The sequence below is a fragment of the Cetorhinus maximus genome, chromosome 13 (assembly GCF_964194155.1).
Source record: "Cetorhinus maximus chromosome 13, sCetMax3.hap1.1, whole genome shotgun sequence".
In the NCBI taxonomy this organism is placed as follows: domain Eukaryota; kingdom Metazoa; phylum Chordata; class Chondrichthyes; order Lamniformes; family Cetorhinidae; genus Cetorhinus; species Cetorhinus maximus.
In genome coordinates this window covers 32015234-32041683 of record NC_135891.1, presented here as the reverse complement: position 1 = coordinate 32041683, position 26450 = coordinate 32015234, and the positions used below count along the sequence as shown (strand labels likewise).

At 41.0% G+C, this 26450-nt stretch overlaps 1 long non-coding RNA gene across 1 annotated transcript in view; it reads right to left on the bottom strand.

The window, feature by feature from the left end:
* The window catches only part of LOC144688526 (uncharacterized), a 933048-nt gene that overhangs the window by 282894 nt on the left and 623704 nt on the right, over window positions 1–26450 (bottom strand). The window lies entirely within an intron of this gene.

The following is a 26450-nucleotide window of genomic DNA, read 5'->3' as shown; positions in this document are numbered from 1 at the left end:
TTTATCATCTTTTGATAGTTGGGCATCAACAGGAGAGGAAAGTGGAATTCAGAAGGTGCAGAGTTTAAGTACCTGCGAATAAGATTTAACGTTAAAATATTGAGATGCATAACTAATATTATGTAAGTTCATTAATTAATTGTATATTTGAGTGAAAAAGAAAACTGTTACTCCACACCAATGGCTGGCAGTTTTTGACAATTTTGCTCAATCATTACTTTTAAGAAGGAATAGAAAGTTAAACAGTGAATGAAGGCCTAGGATATTAATGAGGGAAAACAGTGATGTGGAGGGAAATATTACAGTCTAATCAAATGCGATCAGCAGTTCCTTTTCCATGTCATTGAGAAACAGAAGTGATTTAAAATTTCAGCCATTTGAGGCTGATTTAATGCTGATTTGATGCTGGCATAAGCTGTAGAGATCCTGTGGTATAATAACCAATGCAGTATTGTTAAAAGAAAACACTGATACTTTGGTTTATAATCTATTCTGATTTTATGCTATTTCAGCTTAGCCATCTAACATTGTATGGCTATTATGGGCTTTTTGGCTGACCTCCAAAATAAAGGATCAGCACTTAGTAAGTGGACATAGACAGGGGAGGAGAGAAAGTTGAAAAGTGCAGTTGAGAATAAGCCAAAAATGATTCTGATTTTATTAATTAACTATAGTGTTCAGTCAGTGGAAGTAAAGCATAGAGGTTCAATCTGCCTTTCGAACAATCTTTATCATGGCTAAGAGCAGGGGACTAAATTGGACTGGAACACAATGCTTTCACCTTTGGGACCAGAGTTAGAATCAAATTCAGACAGATGGCTTAAACATTTTGTCTCCTGCTGTTTAGGTTTGAAGTGATTTTGGGTCATTTCATACCAGTCCCCAATGGATGAGAGTCTACAGCACAAAGCTGGTTGTAATTTGCCACCTATTTGGAAATTTCTAACCATCATTAAGGATACATGTCACAGCAGCAAAAACAGTTGGAAATAACAAAAGGAACTAGATGGATCAGTGACTTACCCAACTGTGTTCATACTTCTTGCCTGGGTTCAAACCTTTCCTAAATTGATGGAGTGAAACATTTCTCTCTCTGATGGCTTTCATAGTGAGATTTTGGCTAAAATGTTGATAAGAGCTGCTTTATGGCTACACGAGAATAGAATGTATGTCAGAAAAGAAGCTTAAGATGTCAGCAAGAACCTGAAATTATATTGGCCCATGGCAGGAAAAATATGCTGATCAAAGGGCATAAATTGGGTCTAATTGTGCTGTTTCCCATTTGTAAAGAGGTGCAGTTTAGGCGCCAACCTCTTGCACCCAATCAGAGCACAGGGTGAAAGCATATCAGATGTCATATTGGTGTAGGCACTGTACAGATGTTCCTGATAGCAGCCTAAAACAGGTGTTAAGCCCTCTGCCTATGTTATTAAGTGGGGCTATTGGCTATTTTAGTAGTGAAAATAGAAATTTGTTTTGGTCATTGGGCCTGTTGTGTTCAGGATTACCTAGTCTACATTTAATAAACCAATGGTCCTCACCAGACTCACTGTCATTAGTATATTACTGAAGCTGCTGGATCAACATGTCATGGTCCTGCTGCTGGCCACACTACGCTGCATCTGAATTATGCCCCAATTTGGGTGCAATTAATCCAACTTCAAGGCATCTTCTTTAGTACTCCTCCCCCACTCAAGGTATAACCCACTATTGAGCACAAGCTTCAGTTGCTCTCTAGCACTTGAGAAAAATGGGAATTCTTTATGCATGACTCTAGATAGAATCTCTGACCATTGATGGCAACACAACTGAGCCTAATCCTGTCCTTACCTATTCTCCACCTTAAGTAAGGATCATTGGATAGAGAAAATCCTTCCTAAACTTCAGGACACTGGGAACAATTATAGCATCTCCTAATGCTGACCTGGTTGAGAGTAATTAACTCAATATAGGCCAGGAATTGAATTTAAGATCTTCCTGAGCTCTAAAAATTAGTTATTCACTCCCTTAACAAGCTGAGCTGTTAGGGAAGCCAGTGAGAGGTAGTTCGAAGTCCTTTTCTCACCATTTTCAGAGTAGACAGTGTATTAATATAATACAATAAATTATTCATAATATGGTATGGAGCAAGACCTTTTTGTAATCTGGCTAACACACTATGCTATAGCATAAAATATCTGCAGTATTGGAGGGAGTTACTGAAGTAATTTTTGTCAAACCCACACTAACTAAAGTTTCAGTATTAGTTTTTGTTGCCTCAGAAAGATGATTACAAAATTATTTTTTAAAAATCCAATGAATATATAAAGAAATGTTCTCAAGAAGAGAAGAGTAGAGAAAACATTTCCAAAGCACTTCATAGCCATTAATGCAATTTTAAAGTGTATTCACTGTTGTAATGTAAGAAATTTTTGTTTATTCTTTCATGGGATGTGGGTATTGCAGGTCAGGCCAACATTTGCTGCCCATCCCAAAATGCCCTTGAGAAGGTGGTGGTGGTGGTGGTAGTCAACTTACATGCAGCATGTCCCACAAATAGCAATGAGCTAATGACCAGATAATCCTTTTTAGTAACATTGGTTGAGGGATAAACATTGAACAGGACACCAAAAGAATACATTTGCTGTTCTTCAAATACTGCTATAGAAGTTTTTGTATACACCTGAGATGCCTCAGTCTAATATTTCACCTCAAAGATACATCTCTAATAGTGCAGCATTCCCTCACTGCTGCACTTGAATGTTAACCTGGATTATGTGTTCAAGTGCTTGGAGTGGGGTTTGAACCCATGAATTTCTGCCTCAGAGAGCAGAGTGCAACCACTGTGTTAAGACTGATGTCAATCATGTTACATTGCTCCACATCATTTTTAATGAGGCTTGAAACTGTTCACTGTTATGGCATCCTACTGTGCATGTGACTGAGACTAATAATAGCTGTAAGATTGCATCTTCATGGATAACATTTGATGAAATGCTGGATTAATAGATACAAAAAGTCACATTTGAACTTTAGGGAATTCTCCCTACAATAACTGTCAAAATAGAAAAAAATGTCATAATTAATTTACATCAACCACACAAATTGAAAAATTTAATATTTATGAGATTGGTGGCTCAGAAATGAGGAATAACCTATGACAACAATGTCATTCTAGCAAGAAGACATTGGAGCTGGTTGTTCTTTGCTTGAATGATGTACCCTATATGATCAAGACATTATAGAACAAATATTTTTTCCTAGTCCCACTGTGAAATTCAAAATGAATGCAACATTAATAAAGAAATTACTGAGAGTTCATCTGAATTTATTTAGCATGCTTCTAAAATATCCTTGAAATTCATTGTAATGTGCAATGAAAGGAAAACATAGATTTTAAACTGTCACAGACCAGATTCATAGATTTTGTGTTATATTACACGTTGAAACATGCACACATGGAGCATACAGAAATCCAGCTTCCATACCAACAATATGAGTTTTCCTGTTAATTAATCTAGGGCATGGGCTAGCTTTCAGCATCCTCAAGCAACTTAAATGACTATGTTCATTTATAAGCAACTTAAATTGCTATGGTCATTTTCAAAATTGCATTTGCTGACAGTTTGCATGTGGCACTGAGGTAGGCTATTTATAAAGAGTAAAGTACTAGAACTTCAGCACAAAGTATTTTAAAGTCCTTAAATGGCCATAATTTTCAATAAGAAAATAATGAAATGTTACACTCTGTATAGTACTAGTCAATGTTGTAGCACATCTCATTGACCTAATCAGGTTTCAACAATTCAGTAGATTTAATTAAATGAACAACTTGAATAACCTCTCAGAGTATGACAGAGATCTATTATAGAAGTTAGAATTTTCTATTAATATAAATGTTCCCATGGGAAATAAACCATGCTTGACCAAAGCATACAATATTCAATTTGACTTCAGGTCACTGTGAATGCATGGGGAATACCTTAGAGGCTGCAGTTGGATTCAGAATTTATCCTGTAACTGATGAAACAGCTGATAACATAATTTTAGCTCTCTCATTTATCACTAATTTCACCCTTTTATTTTCCCTCTATGGCTGATGATGTGCAAAATGGTATGACCTATGGGATGGGCATGGATAAGCTAACTTATTTTGGTTCCATTTTTCTTCTTGGGCTTTGGGGGCCATTAGCAAGGCAGCATTTATTGCTCATCTTTAGTAGACCTGAGGATATTAGAGCCAACCACATGATATGGCTCTGGAATCACATGAAAGCCAGACCAGGTAGGGGTAATAGCTTCATTTCCCTGAAAGATATTAGTGAACTAGTTTACTTTAACATACGATTCAGAAGCTCTCGCAGTCACAGTTTCCTAGTTCCAGCTCATAAGTTACCAGATTTATTGAAGTATAATTTTACAATTTGCTGTAATAAGATTTGAAAACCCAATTTCTAACTAGCACACTATCATACCCTTGTAGGCAGTAGCATACGAAGATATGAACATATGAATTAGGAGCAGGAGTAGGCCATGCAGCCCCATGAGTCTGTTCCACCATTCAATAAGATCATGACTGATCTGATTGTGGCCTTAACTCCACATTCCACCTACTCCAGATAACTTTCGATTCCCTTATTAGTCAAGAATCTATCTATCTCTGCTTTGAAAATGTTCATTGACCATGTCTCCACTACTCTCTGGGGAAGAGAGTTCCAAAGATTCATACTCATCTATCGAAGAGTGTTTGGTAAACACTCATCCATCGATGTGATGGGAGAATCCATTTCATTATACATTTTCAGTCTTTGAATTATTACAGCATTGAAGGAAGCCATTTCACTCATTAAGTCTATGCCATCTCTCTGTAGAGCAATCCTGGCAGTCCCATTCGCTCTCTATATCATTAACATCATGATAATTATTGATTGATGTTATAGTTGTCTACGCAGCCTGACAAAAAGTTGCCAATCAATGTGAACTTTGCTTCTCTCTCCACAGGTGTTGTTTCAACCTGCTGAGTACATCTAGCATTTTCTGTTTTGATATCAAGCAGGCTTGTTCAGGGAATTCTGGTCAACAATTCTTGTTACAGTGGTCAAACTTATAAAGTATTAGTTCTTCAATTGATAGTGACAACAGCAAAAGGGGTTGAATTCAATCATTTCTCACTAAGGCATTGGTTTACTCTAAGTTAACTCCAGGAATAATTTGAAACAAGTAGCTGCAGATTCTGATCCAGACTTTGGAGATGGTACCTCATGAAACATCAAAAGCATTGGCAGATGTATAGATTTAACAGATTCATATCAAATCCACTTTATTGTTTGTAAACAAGTCAGTTTGAATTAAACATTAAGATAAAGGCAAAATACTGCGGATGCTGGAAATCTGAAACAAAAACGAAAAATGCTGTTAAAACTCAGCAGGTCTGGCAGCATCTGTGGAGAGAAAGACAGAATTAACGCTTCGGGTCCGTATAACTCTTCTTCAGAGTAAAGAAGAGTCATACGGACTCGAAACGTTACCTCTGTCATTCTCTCCACAGATGCTGTCAGACCTGCTGAGTTTCAACAGCATTTTTCGTTTTTGTTTGAATTAAACATTTGTTGGTCTAAGCCAAAAGATACTTGTGACACTTGCTCTGGCTCTCCTTTGTTGATTTAATTAATTTTGTCATACAAATTCTGCAACTTGCACACTGCAGTGGGTTTTTAATTACCATATTGGGATGTTTTGCTATTTACTTACTCAAATCACCTCCTCCAAATATATTTATAAATTTCCTTTCTTTTTGCAAGTTAAGAGATTAAAAGGTGATTTAATGGATGTTACTGTTACCTGAGAATTTCAGTCCCATTCAGGGATCACATTGAGCAATGTCATCACTCTGATTAGGTATCTAATAGAGATGGTAATCATTTTTCTAGTGTGTTAAAAATATTGTAGCTCTCCATGGCAAAATATTAAAGTATAATAATATCTTGGCCAATATTACCCTGTCAGTCTTTTTTCTCCTCCTTACCCAGTTTCACAAGACTTTCACTTGCAATGGCTTCTCCTCCTGTTCTTACATGACCTGGTGCCTCTCAAGGGCTTATCCTTGAACCCCCCCACCCCAACATTTCATCTGCATGCTGCCCCTCGCTGACATCATTCAAAAACACAGGGCTGAAACTTCCTGGGAGGTGGCTAGGAAAATAGGGGGAGACTGTGACAGGACAGTTCGCCAATGTCTTCTTGTCTACGGGAGTATTTCTCAGGGGTGGGCTAGGAAGAAAGTTGGCAATCCACTCCATGGAGCGGGCAGCCAATTAGGACAATTAAGGCCTGACTTAGAGGTTATTTTCCGAAAGTGATGGTAGTTTCCTGGCATCAGAGTGGCCCACCACCACCCTCTCCATCCCTCTTCCAGTCAGCTGGCTAAGACTGAACCAGACTGTCCATAATCATGGTATTATATTTGATCCCAAGAAATATCATAGCTCTCTTGGTAATATATTAAAATATAATAATATTCTGGCTAATATTATTCTGTCAATCTTCCTGTTACATATCTGCACCACCACTAAGACTGCTTATTTCCAGCTTTGTAACATTGCTGGACTCCACACATGCCTCAGTTTATCTGCTATTGTAACCCGCATCCATGCCTCTGTTTCCTCGAGGCTTAATGATTCCAATGCGCTCTTGGCTGTTCTCCATAGGTCTATCCTCCATAAACCTGAGGTCGTTCAAACCTCTGCTGCCCATGCCCTGAATTGCATCAAGTTCCACTCACTCTTCTCCCCTATGCCTGCTGACCTACATTGAATCCCAGTAAAGCAATGCCTCAATTTTAAAAATCTCATCCTTGTTATCAAATTCTTTCATGGCCTCACTCTTCCCATTTCTCTGATCGTCTCTAGCCTGACAGTACCACAGCACCCCCGAGATTTCAATTATCTGCCAATTCTAGCCTCTTGAGCATTACCGAATTTAATTTCTCTACCATTGGAGGCTTGTCTTGAGCTGCCATGGTCCAAAACTCTGGAATTGCCTCCCTAAATCTCTCTGTCTCTCTATCACTCTTTCCTTCTTTAAGACACTCCCAAAACCTACCACTTTCACCAAGCTTTTAGTCGTCTGGCTTAATATCTCCTTATGTGGCTCGGTGTCGTGTTTTGTTTGGTAATGCTTGTAAAGTGACTTGAGACATTTTATTATATTAAAAGTGCTATATAAATGCAAGTTATTATTGAAGTTATGCTTGAACAATGGATCACTGCTGAGCGCAACCTGCTCTCCATGGCCAGAATCTTGTGCCCAAGGACCATTTCTAGGTCCTGACCCTGCACTTGCCAGCAAGGTGCTCACCAGTGTAATTTATTTGGGAGGTGCCTTCCTAATTTACTGCATTGGTGCCCGCCATCCAATTAAAGCTGCAGGCCCAATCTGAGGGACCGCGAGGGTGCCTCAATCTTGAGGGGCCCTCTGAAAGAATATTTACTTCTTCAAATTAAAATGTAGTCACAGAAAACTCCTCCATAGGTTGGCAGGTGGTCTTAGCTGCAGCCCATTAATGGGCTGGGGGGAACTAAAAGAGGCCTTGCAGAACCCCCTCGCTCTCTGGCCATCCACCAGCAAGCGGCCTCCAGGCACCTGTCAAGCTTTTATTTGGCCTTATTGCAGGAGGCCTGTCCGTGGTGGGAAGATCCCATGGTGTCCCATAATCAGGCACTTAATTATTCAAATTGGCTACCCAGCTGACCTGCGGATAGCCAGTCTTTGAACCGTTGGCTTGCGCCCACATAAATAAATTTCCCCTGGTCCTGCCTTCAAACCCGCCTCTGCTGATCCGGGAAGATTCTGCCCCTTACATGTAGAAAAGTGAATAACAAAAGGTTTTGTAAGCAAGTATCCCTTAGTAGATGTATAAAAGACAATACTTGAGACCCATCATGCCTGATTGTCATTCAGCAGCATAACTCTTTTGACAAATTAAAGGCAAAAATGTGAAATTTCAAAAGGAAAATAATTTTGTTTGACAGGTGTTTGCATTCATATGGGAAACAGATGCTAATAACTTTCTCCCTTATAGGTCATTACCAATCAGGAGCTAATTTTACCTTAATGTACTAGTCTGTCAATATCCAATTTTCTTTTTGGACTCTGAAAGTTCTGCTGTCAATCAACCATTGCTTCAGGCAATTGGAAGCAACTGAAGTCCCTGAGGGAGCAAGAATTCCAAATTAGTTTTAAATCAGAATTTAGAATATTCATGTTTTCAAACTTCTAACAGTACAATGTTTCTTATCTGGCCTGATAAATATCACTGTGAGGTTTCAAGGTCTTTAGCTGAGCTCTCCTACTAATCTTTCACGTAGTTTGGGCAACCATAACATTCTCTAGAGGAATGCAGCAGATGCAGGTTTGAAATTCAAAAACTGAGGCAGTTAATTAATGAACAGACCAAAGGGATTCATTTTAAATAAAGGTGATGATCTGTATTTCTGATGTAGAAGCAAAGCTACATTTCATGAATTTCATAAAGTGCTTTGTCAAATTTCCAGTGCAGTTATTTATTGAAACACCATTGTTCCTTGTCCTCTCTTAAAATACTTTACAATTTTTAAAAATGAAAATTAAGTTTGCTGTGAATGTTATATAATGCCACCTGACTGTATCTTACAGTCATTCTTTGAATTCATTTGCTCTTAATTGTTTCCTGTAATACTTACTAAAGGTTATGTTGGAGATAATGAGGAACTTATTTTGGTGACTGTATTAAATATTAGATTAGTGATAGTAAAAATGACGAAGATTCAGGATGGATGAAAACTGCATCAAAGGCTGTGATAATTGTGGAGTTCAGCTCTGCCTCATAGCCTCTTATTTGATATAACACTAGCCTCAAGGTCCTTAACCTCCCAAAAAAACCACGCTGGGGGGAGTATTGCTGGAAGGTGTGAAGTCTGGACCCAGAAATGGTCTTACTCCGTGATTATTCCTAAAGAGCGTAACTTTCTGCCCAATGAGCAGGTTGGTGTTCAGCAGGGATCAATTGTTCAAATAATACTTCAATAACAACTTGCATTTATATAACACTTCTAATGTAATAAAATGCCCCAAGTTGCTTCCTGGTGGTGGAAGTGTGGCGGGGGGGTGGGGGCGGTGGTGTGGTCTGGTCATTTTGGAGGCCAAGCTGCATTTGATTTCCTGCTGGTGGGCTGCAAGCACAAAACGGGCATCCCAGCACAGCTCACTGGCACTGAGCAGGCTGAATATTGAGTGACCTGGAGGTCAACCAGACCTGAACCAGGGTAAAGCAATGCAGGTTGGGAGTGGAAAGGAACTGGGGCTGTAGTCAGCCACATTAGTCTTGTGGAGCCTGATAAAGTGCTCCTCTTCCTCCTAGCCTAACAAAAATCATTTTAAACTCAACCTTTCTGGTCCTCTTAAGCTAGATCAGCAGGCCAAAAGGGACAGAGGGTGCAAGGCACACATTCCACCCAACTGTGCAAAATACTAACTGGGCTCCAGTTTATGTAATAGAACTTGATTTGCACATTAAAAAGACTTACTGCCTGAAACAGGTGGGCTTTCCAGCCAACAAGTCGCAGGCATCATTCAGAGTGATGCGCTAGCAGATCAGGAGCAAGAACATGGAAGTAAAGTATTTGGATTTTCGGAGCCTCCATTTGACTTTAATGGAAAGGAAATCAGCTCAGGAGTACAACAGGTGGCTGATCCACTATTGCTCATTTCCGTCCACCAACATATGTTAAAATGAGCTTCAATTTGCCCATTTCCTAATATCAGCTCCACCTACCATTATCGCTATTCTCAGACATAGGCTTGGATTTTGTGGACAGTGAAGCAGCAAAGGGTGTTTGCTACCGACCTCGGAGAAAACTGCCTGCAAAGATTGAGTGATCTCTGTTGCAGGAATTTCCCCTTTCCTGACAGCAGTGTAAATCTGGCACCAACTCATGAGGATATCTTGCTGTGCAACAGCAGTGATATCAGCAAGTAGGTAGACAACCAATCAAATTGAAGTATTCACACACAGCAAACAAGGAAGTTAAAAGCACTTAAAATCCATTGCTTTCAACTTAATATTAAGGTAATGAAATAAATGTATGACTGTATTAAGATTGAAGCTAAAATAAAGATAAGCAGACTTTTTAAAAAAATATTTTAAAATATTTTTAAAAATTTGTAAGTTTCTTTTTATCATTGTGGACAAATTTGACATTCCAAAAATATAATATTAGCTTCTCAGGGCGAGTGAGTATATTTAGCAGTACTTATAAAGTCATTATGCTGTTAAAATCCCAGTTACACTCCATTCAACAAGGTGTAACTACTTCAAGGGTTTTTGCAGTGAGACTAACAGTGTAGAAGTGGAAATTCTCACAAAATCACGATTGCAAGAGAGATTGCACTTTGTGGGATACTCAACATTGCACCCCATGGAGGAGAGTCCATTTACTGAAAGCAGCTTCTGGATTTCCATGTTATCCTGTTCAGGTCCTTTATGGTTTGAGTGGAAGTTATTAGTTAATTATTCAGTCTGTACTGAATGACTTTTCTCATAGCTATTTTGCAAGTCACATAGCAGGGTGAAAGTATGAAAGGAGATCTCTTATTTAACTTTAGTTATTAGGAAATCAGTTTGTTTAGTAACCTATAACTGAGGTTGAGGTGACAGAATACAGGGAACAGTTCAACGAGCTTCAAACAGAATTAAAAAGAAATGGGGCAGAATTTTGCCCTTGATGGGCGGGCGGGCCCCACCAGCTTGGCAGCGGGCGGGCAGCCGATCGCCGCCGCTGCCAAAACGGGCCCCGCCGCCATTTTAAGTGGGCGGGCCAATTAAGGGCAACCCAGCGGGCCGCCTGACGGGAAGCGCTGGGGGAGGGGGAGGGGGATTTCCCCATCTGTCAGAGTGCGCTCTTTCACGCATGCGCGCGAAAGAGCACACATCTCCCTGAGGCAAAGTGCTGCCTCAGGGAGATCGCTGAAAGGCTGGCAAATATAAAAAATAGAACAATAAAAAATTCATTAAGATGTCCCCCTTATGTGAAAATGTCACACGAGATGGGACATGTTAATGAAATAAACAAAAACATTGTTAAACTTCTTTAAAGCCGCTATCAAACCTCATCCCGCCACTGGATGAGGTTTGTAAAAAAATCGCCTACCCACCTGCTGGTTGGGCCTGTGCGCCGAACCGAAGTTTGCACAGGCCCCTCAAAATCGTCGACGATTGGTGACTTAATGGCCTTAACAAGGCCTTTAATTAATGGCGGGCATGCATCCTGCTGCATAGTGCGCCCGCCGACTGAAATATAGTGATGCTGTGCGCTGACGTTGGGACACTCGTGTGACATCAGCGCGCAACATTTTAAGCGCTGGCGTGCGGCCTCCGCCACCCGCACGCCAGCCAGAAGATTCTGCCCCATGTTTTCTGTGACAGATCATACTGGTCAAATGTACAACGTTTTAAAAATGTATTCTTTCACAGGATGTGGGCATTACTGGCTAGGCCAGCATTTATTGTCCACCCCTAATTTCCCTTAAGAAAGTGGTGGTGTGTGAACCGCTGCAGTCCATGTGGTATAGGTACACTCACAGTACTCATTGGGAGTTCCAGGGTTTTGACCCAGCAGCAGTGAAGGAACGTAGACATAGTTCCAAATCAGGATGATGTGTCGTTTCGAGGGGAATTTGCAGGTGGTGGTTTTCCCATGCATCTGTTGTCCTTGTCCTTCAAGGTGGTAGTGGAAGATGCTGTAAAAGGAGCCTTGTTGAGTTGCTGCAATGCATCTTGTAGATGGTGCATACTGCTGCCATGGTGCGTTGGTGGTGGAGGCAGTGATTGTTTAAATTCATTGATGATGTCCCAATCAAGAGGGCTGCTTTGTCCAGGATGGCGTCAAGTTTCTTGTGTTGTTGGAGCTGCACTCATCCAGGCAAGTGGAGAATATTCCATCACACTTCTGACTTGTGCCTTATAGATGGTGGACAGGCTTTGGGAAGTCAGGAGGTGAGTTACTCACCGCTGAATTCTCAGCCTTTGACCTGCTCTTGTAGCCACAGTATTTATATGGCTAGTCCAGTTCAGTTTCTGGTCAATGGTAACCCTAAGGATGCTGATAGGGGATTGAGTGATGGTAATGCGATTGAATGTCAAGGGGAGATGGTTAGATTCTCCCTTGTTGGAGATGGTCATTGCCTGGCACTTGTGTGGTGTGAATGTTACTTGCTACTTATCAGCCTAAGCCTGACTTGCTGCATATAGACATGGACTGCTTCAGTGTCTGAGTCATCGCGAACAGTGCTGAACATTGTGCAATCACCAATGAACATCCCTACTTCTGACCTTATGATGGAGGGGAAGTCATTGATGAAACAGTTGAAGATGGTTGGGCCTAGGATGCTACCCTGAGGAACTCCTGCAGCAATGTCCTGAGATTGAGATGATTGACCTCCAACATCCACAATCATCTTCCTTTGTGTATGACTCCAACTCCAATGGAGAGTTTTCCCCCTGATCCTGATTGACTTCAGTTTTGCTAGGGCTCCTTGATGACCAACTAAATAAATACTTTGGTCCTGTCTTCACAAAGGAGGACACAAATAACATACTAGAAATGTTGGGGAACACAGGGTTTAGTGAGAGGGAGGAAAGAAATCAGTATTAGTAGGGAAATGGTGTTGGGGAAATTGATGGGATTGAAGGCCAATAAATCCCCAGGGCCTGATAATCTACATCCCAGAGTACTTAAGAAAGTGGCCCTAGAAATAGTGGATGCATTGGTGGTCATCTTCTGAGATTCTATGGACTCTGGAACAGTTCCTACAGATTGGAGGGTAGCTAATGTAACCCCACTATTTAAAAAGGGAGTTGGGAGAGAAAACAGGCAATTATAGACCAGTCAGCCTGACGTTGGTAGTGGGGAAAATTCTAAAGTCCATTATAAATGATTTAATAGCTGAGCACATGGAAAACAGTGGCAGAATTGGACAGAGTCAGCATGGATTTATGAAAGGGAAATCATGCTTGACTAATCTACTGGAATTTTTCGAGGATGTAATTAGTAGAGTTGATGAGGGGGAGCCAGTGAATGTGGTTTATTTGGACTTTCAGAAAGCTTTCGACAAAGTCCCACATAAGAGATTGGCATGTAAAATTAAAGTGCATGGGATTGGGGGCAGTGTATTGAGATGGATAGAAAACTGTTTGGCAGACAGGAAACAAAGAGTAGGAATAAATGGGTCTTTTTCTGAATGGCAGGCAGTGACTAGTGGGGTACCGCAGGGATCGGTGCTGGGACCCCAGCTATTCACAATATATATTAATGATTTAGATGAGGGAACTAAATGTAATATCTCCAAATTTGCAGATGACACAAAGCTGGGTGGGAGGGTGAGCTGTGAGGAGGATGCAGAGATGCTTCAGTGTGATTTGGACAAGCTGAGTGAGTGGGCAAATGCATGGCAGATGCAGTATAATGTGGATAAATGTGAGGTTATCCACTTTGGAAGCAAAAACAGGAAGGCAGATTATTATCTGAATGGCTATATATTAAGAGAGGGGAATGTGTAACGAGACCTGGGTGTCCTCGTACACCAGTCGCTGAAGGTAAGCATGCAGGTGCAGCAGGTGGTAATGAAGGCAAATGGTGTGTTAGCCTTCATAGCCAGAGGATTCAAGTACAGGAACAGTGATGTCTTGCTGCAATTGTACAGGGCCTTGGTGAGACCACACCTGGAGTATTGTGTGCAGTTTTGGTCTCCTTATCTGAGGAAGAATGTACTTGCTATAGAGGGAGTGCAGTGAAGGTTTTCCCGACTGATTCCTGGGATGGCGGGACTGACATATGAGGAGAGATTGAGTCGGCTAGGATTATATTCTCTGGAGTTCAGAAGAATGAGGGGGGATCTCATAGAAACCTATAAAATTCTAACAGATCTAGACAGGGTAGATGCAGGAAGGATGTTCCCGATGGTGGGGGAGTCCAGAACCAGGGGTCACAGTCTGTGGATACGGGGTAGACCATTTAGGACTGAGATGAGGAGAAATTTCTTCACCTTGAGTGTGGTGAGCCTGTGGAATTCGTTACCACAGAAAGTAGTTGAGGCCAAAACATTGTATGTTTTCAAGAAGGAGTTAGATATAGCTCTTGGGGCAGAAGGGATCAAAGGATATGGGGAGAAAGCGGGAGCAGGCTATTGAGTTGGATGAGCAGCCATGATCATGATGAAAGGCGGAGCAGGCCCAAAGGGCCGAATGGCCTACTCCTGCTTCTAGTTTCTATGTTTCCATGTTTCTATGACACACTCGGTTAAATGTTGCAAGGGCAGTCACCTCACCCCTTGAATTCAACTCTTTTGCCCATGTTTGGACCAAGGCTGTAATGATATCAGGAGCTGAGTGGCCTGGGTAGAACCCCAGACTGAACATCAGTGAGCAGGTTATTGCTGAGCAAGTGCCGCTTGATAGCACTGTTGATGACCCCTTCCATTACTTTGCTGATGATCGAGAATAGACTGATGGGATGATAATTGGCCAGGTTGGATTTGTCCTGCTTTTTGTGGACAGGACATACCTGGGCAATTTTCCACATTGTCGGATAGATGCCAGTACTGGAACAGCTTGCCTAGCAGCATGGCTAGTTCTGCTACATGGGACTATAAAATATATATATAAAAGTATAGTAAACTAATTATGATAAACTCTGGTACAAAAAGTAGCACAGCATGAGTTAAAAGAATGCGTTTATCACCTTGATGCAATTGGGCCTTTTGAGCAATGTAATGACAATTGCCTTAGAGAGTTTGGGGCCAAACTTCCAATGGATCGGTCAAGCATAAACTCAATGTATCTACCAGGGAGGGGTCATAATTTTAAAATGCAAATTTTATGCCCTATTCATCTTCCAGCATGAATTCTGCTGGAAGTGAGAAAGATGTGATTGTGTAACAAGTGTGTGCAGCCATGAAAATGATGGGTTTAGGCCAGAATTCTTAAACTACATCATTGCTGCCTTGTGGAGAGACTACCAATGGTTAAGCTACTATAAAACACATGTATCTTAATGGTGAAATGGCGTTTTACTGTTGTCCTTGTCTATTGTACAGAATCTAAAGTCCATTCCACAATCTATATCACCCTGGATATCTCCATTTGGGTTGGTGAGCGAGAGAATGAATCAATATGTCTGCAAATTTCTGCTGCCTATTCCTATAATCGAGGGTCTTGCTATTGGGTAATTTTCTTTTTCTGCTTTTACTTTCTCTGCTTCCAGCTCCTGTAGAAATAAATTGTTTAACACATATTCTCTGGTAGCCTGTTTCAGGAGCCTACCCAAGATGAATGTTGATGTAAATGAAACAGTAAGTGACTCGATGTCATTATTGAGCTGCTACCACCCAGTTTGTGTCAGCAGGTGAAATTAAATTTGTCTTTAAATTACGCGGAATCAAAAACTTTGATTCATAGAATTGTAGAATGATACTGAACAGAAGGAGGCCATTTGGCCCATCATGCCTAAGTCAGCTCTTGAGCAGGTTATCCACTTAGTCCCACTCCTCTTGTTCTTTCCCCGTAGCCCTGCAATTTTTTTCCCCTTCAAGTATTTATCCAATTCTCTTTTGAAAATCCTTATTGAACCTGCTTACCCTCCCCTTTCAGGCAGTGCATTTAAAACCATAACAACTCACTTGTAAACAAGAATTCTCATGATTTTGTCTCAGGTTCTTTTTCCAATTATCTTAAGTCTGTGACCTTTTGCTACTTACCTTCCTGCCACTGGAAACAGTCTTTTCTTATTTATCCTATCAAAAAAACATATTAAGTCTTTCTTTAAACTTAAGGATAACAACTCTATTCTGTGATTCTATTGTTATAAAGGGAGATAAGTTAAAGTATTTTCTGCTGAAGCTGAGCAGGTTAAGGTCTGACCTGAGAGAAGTCTTCAGGGATTTGCAAAGATACGACAAGTAATAAGGGTAGATTGTTTATATGAGCCATACCTGACATTCGTTTCCCAGATTTTCACTTTACAGAATTTTACCTCTCTGTAGTGTACCAACTAACTGCTCTGCTGAAAATTGATGAAATGCTGTCAACTGAGACAAACAGGTTGAGGAACAGGCCGAACCTTCTGGGTGGGAAACAATCACTCAGTTGCTTGAACTATCTGCCATTTCACATACTTACCATCTGTCTGAAAACAGTGGAAACTGAAAATAATGTTTGTGATGCTGGGGCTGCAGCACATGAAACATTAAAAGTCACATATTTCAATATGTTGCATTTAAGTTAAAACTTAAAGGGGCAATATTGTCTGAAGGAAATGGTTTGCATGACAGTCCTCTGGGATGCTTATCAATATATGTATGGATGTCACAGAGTTTGCAGCTAAATCAGTCTACCATACAGCCACCTGGAAGTTAATCTTTTAATATTTCAGATAAAATAAGATGTTTTTCAAATCACATATCTCAAACTGTAGCAAATACAGTTGACACTGGAGGTACATAGCAGGTCCAGAAGTTTCTGTAAAGGTAGAATTCAGGTAAGGTTTTGGGTAAAAACTCTTCATTTTATTTTTCCTCTCTTAGCAGATGCTGATAGATCTGCAGTATATTTCCAGTAACTTTTACTTTATTTCAGACATCCAGCATTTTTCTTAACAGTTTTATTGGGTTTAATGGCTGGAAGATGGGCAAAAAATACACAGTCTTAACCAACTGGTTCACCAGCAAAGGACAGGAATCCTCCTTTCTTTTATCCATACAATAGCTCCATCGCACTAAGAAAATCCTTACAATTAACTTTTCACCCCTCTTGTCTTTCCAAATCTTCAGTATTCACAGCCACATTTGTTTAGCCTATGCAAGTACGGTAAAAAAAAGTAGAACAGCAATTGAGTTTCAACAGTGATTTAATAGAATAATGTGTTTATGTGATTGACTATTGTTTATCACCACAGTGCTACCCTGTTACCCACTTTTTCCAGGGCAGCATTCAAGGTGCAAGGCTACCCATCCTAAACATGGTCCAGGCCAATGTGTTGTGAGCTCAGGATGGGAATATGGGGGTGGTGCGATGAACCAATCCACCCCACCAGTGGACTCATAACGATTGCTGGGCCACAACTGCGGCCACTGGTCATACTCTGGAGGGGTTGCCCCAGGATGATGGCCAGGCAGCTGTGGCCTTTTCAAAAATTAAAAAAGATAAACTTACCTTCACTTCTCCCTCTCATGTTCACATAGGCTGCTCCCACCTCGGTCAGTGAGGCTGCAGCTCACTGAATCTTGGAGGGCCTCCCATTAGTCCTCCAGCATTGGGAGTCCACCTGCTATCCCTGATTGGACTGAAGGCACTCTATCTGCCATTTATTGGCCTAGCCCTTTAAAAGCCCATGTGGGTGTGTCTGGATCATGCCGTTTTGGGCCGGGATGTGGAACGGAAGCAGTGGCCGGGTTCCCAACCCAGAATTGAAAACCCCGGCCATGAGTTCAAATCCCACCACTGCAGCTGAGGGAATTTAAATTCAATTAATTAATTAATCTAGAATAAAATGCTAATGTCATTATTAATGATAATGTGACTACTGGAAAACCTATCTGTTTTACTAATGTCCTTCAGGGGATGAAATCTGCCATTCTTACCCAGCCTTGCCTATATGTGACTCCAGGTCCAAAGAAATGTGGTTAACTCTCAACTACCCTGTGAAATGGTGAAGGAAGTTACTCAGTCTGTCAAACTACTATATAGAAAACAGTATAGATGTCCCTAAACCATGTGGACTGCTGCAGGTGACTTATCGCCACCTTCTCAAGGGCAATTACTGATGGGCAATAAATGCCTGTGATGCTCACATCCCAAGAACGAATGTAAAGAAAAATTGCACAGGCCTGATGGCTTCAATGACATCATGGAAGCCTATCCCATCTCATACGCCATTTGGGCAAGTTCATCAATAATCATTCTCCATGATGAGATGCTAGTGAAGTCTAAGGCTTGGTTGTACTACACCTGATGGGGGCTGTGCTGAAGATAGCCTTAGAATTGCCCATGCATCCAAGGAAGTAGGTTCTGCAAGTGAACTCTTGATTCTTATACTTGTTGGTTTTTGCAAAGAATTGGAAGAGGGACACTAGAACTAAATATTAATTTAGTTAAATTAATATTGTAAAATTTGTATTTATTTTTCTGCACTACAAATGAATACAACTCCATTTATATAATTGATTTAAATGCATGTCTGTTTTGTCCAAAATAATGGTTGCTGTGGTTTATTCCTTCAGACTATTGTTTGATCTGAAGAGAGGATCAGGGTATTTTTTTGCATTTTAGCATGAATAAGGCTGTTTTTTTAAGGAAGAAAAAGCATGATTTCTGAGTTACTTTAATCTGAGTTTATCAGTAGTTGTCTGTTTGCTGCATAAAAACGGGTTGTTTAATCATATGTTCAGTGACCTGCTGTTCCCTGCTTAATGCCTGCATGTCCCACTAAATATTTTAACAAATGAAAATGTTCAAATATTCACCCAGATGTCCATGCTGACATAATGCTCAAGGCAGTTGGCTGATAAAAAGCACTGGCTGATAGTAAATGAGGATTTGGAAATGTGTCCTAAGGCTGTAGTATCTGTTAGAGAACATCCTGGGCTGTTTTATATGAACATTTGCATACATTCAGTCGGACCATATCTTCAGACAGATGGGCCATCTGTTACCTTGTATTTACCCAAAACAACATGGCAAATGCATTAATTTTTTAAAGCTAAAATACAACTGAACAGTGTCAGTGAACCAGCCTATGTGCAACCACACAGCTTAGGTAAGTGTTCCAAATTTTGATTATGCCAACTGAAAACTTCTGAATGTCTTAGTTGTTTGAACTTGAGTTATCTACCAGCTGATGTTTAAACATTTTTCTTTCTTATGTTTACAATTTATTTAAAATTGTCAATTATTAAATAAGACAATTGACCTCTCTTTAATTATAGCTGTTAAAAGTATGATTGTGATTATGTCAAGTATAAATTTGTGAAAATCTTCATGGGCTGAATTTAGGATTTATTTACCAGCTGATGCTTATATATTTTTCTTGTTTTCGTTTATCGTTTATTTGAAACCATTAATTCTTAAATAAGCCTGGGTCCCCCCTTAATGCATAGCTGTAAAATATCTTTAATATGATAAATAAACCTTTCAAATTAATGAATCTGACTCCACTGTTGAGAGTTTATATATGTATGTGTGTTGTGAACTACAAACTGGAAGATTTGTTTTTCCACCACCTTCTCCTGCTTTTATGAACAGCATTATATCATTGTTTCTTTCCTGCACAAGACAGTATAATTGATAGCCAATGTTCTGGCTCGAGGAATCACGACTATAGTTGTTTTCATTAGACCTGAGGGAGTCACCATGGGACATTACCCATTTAATCAGTTAGTACGAACAAATTGGATCATATATCTGGAGGGCTCATGGTGACGCAACTTCCTGTGCTCTATCACTGAATTTTAATTTTTTTTTCCTTTTTTCACCAGCTTCTTTTGCCAATCCCCCCCCTCCCCCCCCCCACCTCATCTGCTGTTCCGGAAGTGATGACTCTGGTGCCTCAACTAAATTGTCGTTATTTATGTGTGTGCTCTGACAGTGAGTGTCAGGGAGCGTTTCAAACATCACAACTAAGCCTGATCCTGTCCTCATCCAATGCTCAAATATGTGCATTCTCAACAGAGATTACTCTATTGCAATTATGAATGGGAACCCTGGCTGACATTTACCTCCTTAACCCTGAGGCTCATTGTATAGCTCCTACCATCACCCCAGCTGAGATCAGCTGTGTCACATAGACTAGGGACTGAACCTGGAATTTTCCTGATCTGTATGATTTAGCTACTCACTGGGTGAATTTAATAAGTCACTCAGAAAGCTGTGTTCATTGTATTTTATGGGTAAGGAAGCTCAAAGAATATGACAACAGGCCATTCAGCCTATCAAGATTGTGCAGTTTTTTTTTCTCCACATGAGCCACCTAGTTCAATCCCAATCACCTTTTCACTTCCATGCCTTTTAATATTTGACTTTTTCAAACAATTACCTAATTATCTTTTAAAATAATTTATTGACTCTGCTCAACCGCAATTTATGACAGAGAATTCCATTTTAACTGCCCTCTGTATAAATAATTATTTTCCAACCTTCTTAAATTCTTTAAAATTGAGTGATAAGCTACTGTCCAGAAATGTGACATAGCACAAGAAACCTATGAAAAGCAATGGTACATGGACGTACCCCACTTCATAACATTAGAGCTCATAATCTGCACCATATGTGAAAGATTTTTATGAGGAGTGTATCTCGTGTGGTTTTGGATTAGTTTTCTACTTGCATATCACTGGTGTTTAGTATATGTATGTATTATACATTGTTTCATTGAGAAGACATGCTGCCTCATGTTGTTTATGTTTCTTGGGTATGTTAGAACCACACCATTAGTAATGGTTATACTTCTGATCATGACCAACGCACCACAGATCATGTTTGTAGTATATATCTATCTCTGCTAATGGATTAAAAAAGTATTTCAGCATCTTCAAATGCTACACGACAGGTGTGGTAGTGACGTGTTAGAGTTCACTCAGGGAGTGGCAAGTAGTCTGGAGCTCTGGATAGTAATGGTGAAGGCTCCAATGTTCTTTCCATCACATGACTGACTCGCTCTTACCAACTGCTACTGGCATGTGTTGGAAGGATTTGCAGACGGAGTGCAGCTGTGCTAGACTTGGAGTTTGGTGAGAGGGGGAGTTTGGTGAAGTGGGGGAAGGAGGTTCATTTCCTTTTTCTATCTTTCTCACCCCATAGGAATTGGTTCTTGCTCTACTACAGGAAAAGGAGCTAGCTGTTTGGTGAGTATCTGGTAAGTAGTTAAGTTCTATTCTATCCCTATGGTTTAAAATAGGACATAAATTGGTGGTAAAGTTAATAAAACATATAATAAAGCAACATAAATACAAGATTAATGTAATTAAGTAATTATTTAAAACACATTAATGATGGCAGGGGAGGTGATGTGTTCATGCCATAGCATGTAGGAGCTCCTGGATAACATTGTGATCCAGGGCAAACACGTCTGTAGTATATGTTTGCGGCTTTGAGGAACTTTGGCTCAGAGTCATTGAGCTGGAGGCTGAGCTGCAGGCTCTGCAACACATCAGGGTGGGGGAACGTAACCTAGATGCTTTATACCAGCAGGCAGTCACACCGCTTAGGATAGGAGCTCCTGATTTGGTCAATGATCAGGGACAGGAGGGTGTGACTGCGAGTGAGGCAGGTAAGGGGACCCAGAAGGCAGGAGTGTGAGCCTCTGCAATTGTCCAATAGGTTTGAGGTTCACTCAGCTTGTTTGGATGAGAGTGGGAGCTGCAGGGTGGATAGGCAAACTGACCATGTCACCGTGGTACAGGAAGCCATTCAAGTGGGGGGAGCAAAAAAGAACGTAGTGGTAGTAGGGGACAGTATAGCGAGGGGGATTGACACTGTTCTCTGTAGCAAAGAGCGAGAGTCCAGACGGCTGTGTTGTCTGTCCAGTGCCATGGTTCGGGACATCTGCTCAGGGCTGGAGAGGAACCTGCAGTGGGGGGGACAATCCAATGGTTGTGGTCCATGTAGGTACCAATGACTTGGATGAGGAAGGAGGCTCTGCATAGTCAGTATGAGGAGTTTGGCACCAAATTAAGAAGCAGAACCTCAAAGGTAATAACTTCTGGATTATTACCTGAGCTACGTGCAAATTGGCATAGGACAAATAATATTAGAGAAATGAATGTGTGTCTTGGGAGAAGTGGTTTCCAGTTTGTGGGGCACTGGGACTAGTATTGGGGAAAGTGGGATCTGTACCATTGGGGTGGTCTACACCTGAACCATGCTGGGCCTGGCGTCCTTGCGAGCTGCATAACTGGGGAAGTAGAGAAGGGCTTAAACTGAATAGTGGGGGCAAGGGATCAAATTTGAGAAGATGTGGTAAACCAAAGAGTAGAGACAAGGCAAGAGAGAAAGGTATATGGGAAAGGTATATATGGGAAATGAGAAACAGACCATGACATCAAGGGACAAAGAGTACAAATCTAAGAGTAAATTAGCAGATAATGCTAGACACTACAAAACTAATAAAAGGACAAAGCTAAAGGCTCTGTATCTAAACACACATTGCATTTGGAACTAAACAGCTGAGCTAACTGATAACACAAATAGAAATAAAGAAGTATGATTTGATAGCCATTACAGAGACGTGGCTACAGGATGAATAGATTGGGAGCTGAATATTGAAGGGTATGTGACATTTAAGAAGGACAGGAAGTTAGGAAAAGGTGGATGGTTGGCTCTGTTAATTATTGATGATATTAGAACATTAGAGAGGGATGACCTAAGTTCAGTAAACCAGGATGCAAAAGTGATTTGGGTTGAGATGAGAAATATTAAAGGCAAGAAGTCACTTGTGGGAGTGTTGTACAGGCCCCCTAACACATGGTAGGGCACAGTATAAAAGAAGAGATAATAGGAGCCTGTCAGAAAGTTACAGCAATAATCATGAGGGATTTTAATCTACATATAGACTGGAGAAATCGGATGGAACAAAGGTAGCGTAGATGAAGATTTCATAGAATGTTTTCGGGATAGTTTCTTAGAACAGCACGTCCTGGAGCCAACCAGAGAACAGGCTAGACTAGATCTGGTATTGAGCAACCAGATAGGATTAATTGATAACCTTATAGTGAAGGCACCCCTAGGTCGCATTGAACATATGATTGAATTTTATATTCATTTGAGAGAGAAACGAGTGTGTCCAAGACCAGTATTTTAAACTTAAATAAGGGCGATTATGAGGGCATGAAAGTAGAGCTGGCTAAAGTGAACTGGCAAATGAGATTAAGGCCTAGGTTAATAGAGGTTCAGTGGCAGACATTTAAAGGGCTATTTCAGAATACACAGAATAGATACATTCCAATGAGGAAGAAATATTCCAAGGGGAGGGCCCATCATCTGTGGTTAACTAAAAGAGTTAAAGACAGTATCAAACTTGAAGAAGAAGCATATAATTACACAAAGATGGGTGGCGGGTCAAAAGATTGGAAAGAATATAAAGAACAGCAAAGAATGACAAAAAGATTAATAAGGAGGGAAAAATTAGCATACGAGAGAAAACTATTAAGTAATATAAATAAGGATAGTAAGAGCTTCTATAGATATTTCAATAAGAAAAGAGTTAATAAAGTGAGCATTGGTCCTATAGAAAGTGCGTCTGGGGAATTGATAATGGGAAGTAGGGAGATGGTGGATGAATTAAACAGGTATTTTGCTTTGGTCTTCACTATAGAGGACACAAGTAACATCCCGGAAATAGCTGTAAATCAGGAAATTGAAGGGAGGGAGGAACCCAGGAAAATTACAATCACCAGGGAAATTTCATTAAGCAAATTGTTGGGGCTGTGGGCTGACAAATCCCCAGGTTTGGATGGACTTCACCCTAAGGTCTTGAAAGAAGTGGCTAGTGAGATAATTGATGCATTGGTTTTAATTTTCCAAAATTCCCTAGATGTGGGGAAGGTTCCATTAGATTGGAAAATAGCAAATGTAACTCCTTTATTCAAAAAGGGGGGGAGATAGAAAGCAGGAAACTACAGGCCAGTTAGCCTAACATCTGTCATAGGGAAAATGTTAGAAGCTATTATTGAAGATGTTAAAGCAGAGCACTTAGAAAAATTCAAGGTAATCAAACAGTGTCAACATGGTTTTGTGAAAGGGAAATCACTTTTAACCAATTTATTGGAGTTCTTTGAAGGAGTCACATGCTCTGTGGATAAAGGGGAACCAGTGGATGTACTGTACTTAGATTTTCAGAAGGCATTTGATAAAGTGCCACATCAAAGGTTATTGGGGTAAATAAAAACTCAGGGGCTAGGATTTCCCAGTCAGCGAGTGGGGGGTGGGGCCCGCTTGCCGATGTGTAAAATGACACAGGATGACGTCGGGCGGAACTCCCGACGTCACCCCACCTCATTTCAATTTTCAGGTGGGCGGGGACTAAGCAGAATCAGCTGTGCGCCCGCCGACCTGTCAATGGCCAATTGAGGACATTGACAAAGTAATTAAAATGCTTAATGGACCTGCCCGTCCAACCTTAAGGTTGGCGGGCAGGCCAGGAGCCCTAGCGGACATTAGAAAAAGCATGAATCCTCATCCACGGGCGGGATGAGCTTTCATGTAGGTTTTTAAATTTTTAATAAAAGTGTTAATGAAAGTGATGGACATGTCCCAACTCATGTGATAGTGTCACATGAGGGGACATGTCAGGGGAATTTTTTTTCTATTGTTAACATTTTTAAATTTGGTGCCGATCTCCCTGAGGCAGCACTTAGCCTCAGGCAGATGAGTGCTCTCTTTCGTGTGCAGGCGTGAAAGAGTGCACTCTCGGTTTAGGGATTCCCCCCCCCTTACCCGCACAGGGAGCGCATAGCACTTCCTTGCGGACGTCACGCTAGGCGGGCCTTAATTTGCCCGCCCACGTAAAATGGCAGCACCCTCCTGATTGGGGGCGCTGATCGGAGGCGCATCTCCATGCACCCGCTCCTAAACTTCCCCCCCAATGGGGGGAAAATTCTGCCCATGGTGTAGGGGGTAACATATTGGCATATATAGAAGATTAGCTAGCTACCAGGAAGCAGAGAATTGCCATAAATGGTTCTTTTTCTGGTTGGCAGGATGTGACGAGTGGTTGGCCACATGGATCAGTGCTGCAGCCTCAGCTTTTTACAATTTATATAAACAACTTGGATGAAGGGACTGAAGTAATGGTTGCTAAATTTGCTGATGATACAAAGGTAAGTAGGAAAGTAAATTGTGAAGAAGACATAAGGAGACTATAAAGTGACATACATAGGTTAAGTGAGGGGGCAAAGATCTGGCAAATGGAGAGAAATGTGGGCAAATGTGAAATTGTTCAATTTGGCAGGAAGAATAAAAAAGAAGCTTCTTATTTAAATGGTGAGAGATTGCAGAGCTCTGAGATTCAGAGCGATCTGGGTGTCCTAGTGCATGAATCACAAAAGGCTAGTATGCAGGTGCAGCAAGTTATTAGGAAAGCTAATAAAATGTTATCATTTATTGTGAGGGGAATTGATTACAAAAGTAAGGAGGTTATGCTTTAGTTGTACAGGGCGCTGGTGAGACCACATCTGGTGTTCAGTACTGGTCTCCTTATTTCAAGAAATATGTAAATGCTTTGGAAGCAGTTCAGAGAAGGTTTACCAGACTAATACCAGGAATGGACGGGTTGTCTTATGAGGAAAGGTTAGACAGGTTAGGCTTGTATCCACTGGAATTTAGAAGACCAAGAGGCGACTTGATTGAAACCTTTAAGATCCTAAGTAGTCTTGACAGGGTGGATGTGGGGGGATGTTTCCTCTTGTGGGGGAATCTAGAACTAGGGGTCACTGTTTAAAAATAAAGGATCGGTCATTTAAGACAAAGATGAGGAGAATTCTTTTCTCTCAGAAGGTTGTGAGTCTTTGGAACTCTCTTCCTCAAAAGGCAGTGGAAGCAGAGCCTCTGAATATTTTTAAGGTAGAGATAGATAGATTCTTGATTAACAAGGGGATGAAAGGCTATCGGGGGTAAGCAGGAATGTGGGGTTGAGGTTACATTCAGATCAGCCATGATCTTATTGACTGGTGGAGCAGGCTCGAGGGGCTGAGTGGTCTAATCCTCCTAATTTGCATGTTTGTATGTATTGCTTCTCAAGCTGCTTGCCTGCATTATGAATGCCGCTTCCTTGGCCATCAAGTCCTGGGTTTGAACTTGAACCCAGAGCTGCTGGCTCTGAGGCAGGGTCACCACCCACTCTGCCACAAGACCTCCCTACTACAGGTGTGACTCTGCACATTTCATCGCACTCCAGATATTAGAGTCCAGCTATATTGCAGGAGTCACACTCCAGACATCACTTGCTTACAGGTACAAAATGATCTTAAAGTACTGAATACTTCAGTTGCAGCCTCAAACTGCTAAGCAGATTCTAATCCATAGGCTGGAATTCTCTGTCCCTTTTGGCGTTGGGTGTCATGGCGAGTATGAGCGGACATGGCAGGAATGCTAAAAATCGATTTCACGACGTTGTGAAACCAGTTTGCGATGGTATGCTCCGCCCGTCAATGGCGGGCCACGTTTCCACTGCCGCATGTCGGGGACGTCATTTTAATACATTTGCATATCATTATAAGCCCAGCTCGCCAGAATCATACCCCCACGCTGAATCATCCGGGCACATCGACATGATTGAACACTAATGTGTTTCACAACAGCATTTAAAAGGCGTGCACCTGGCAAGCTGAACTTCAAGGGGAACTCGGAGGTGAGTGCGCGTGAACGTTGTGCAGCGCTTGCAAGGGTTGTC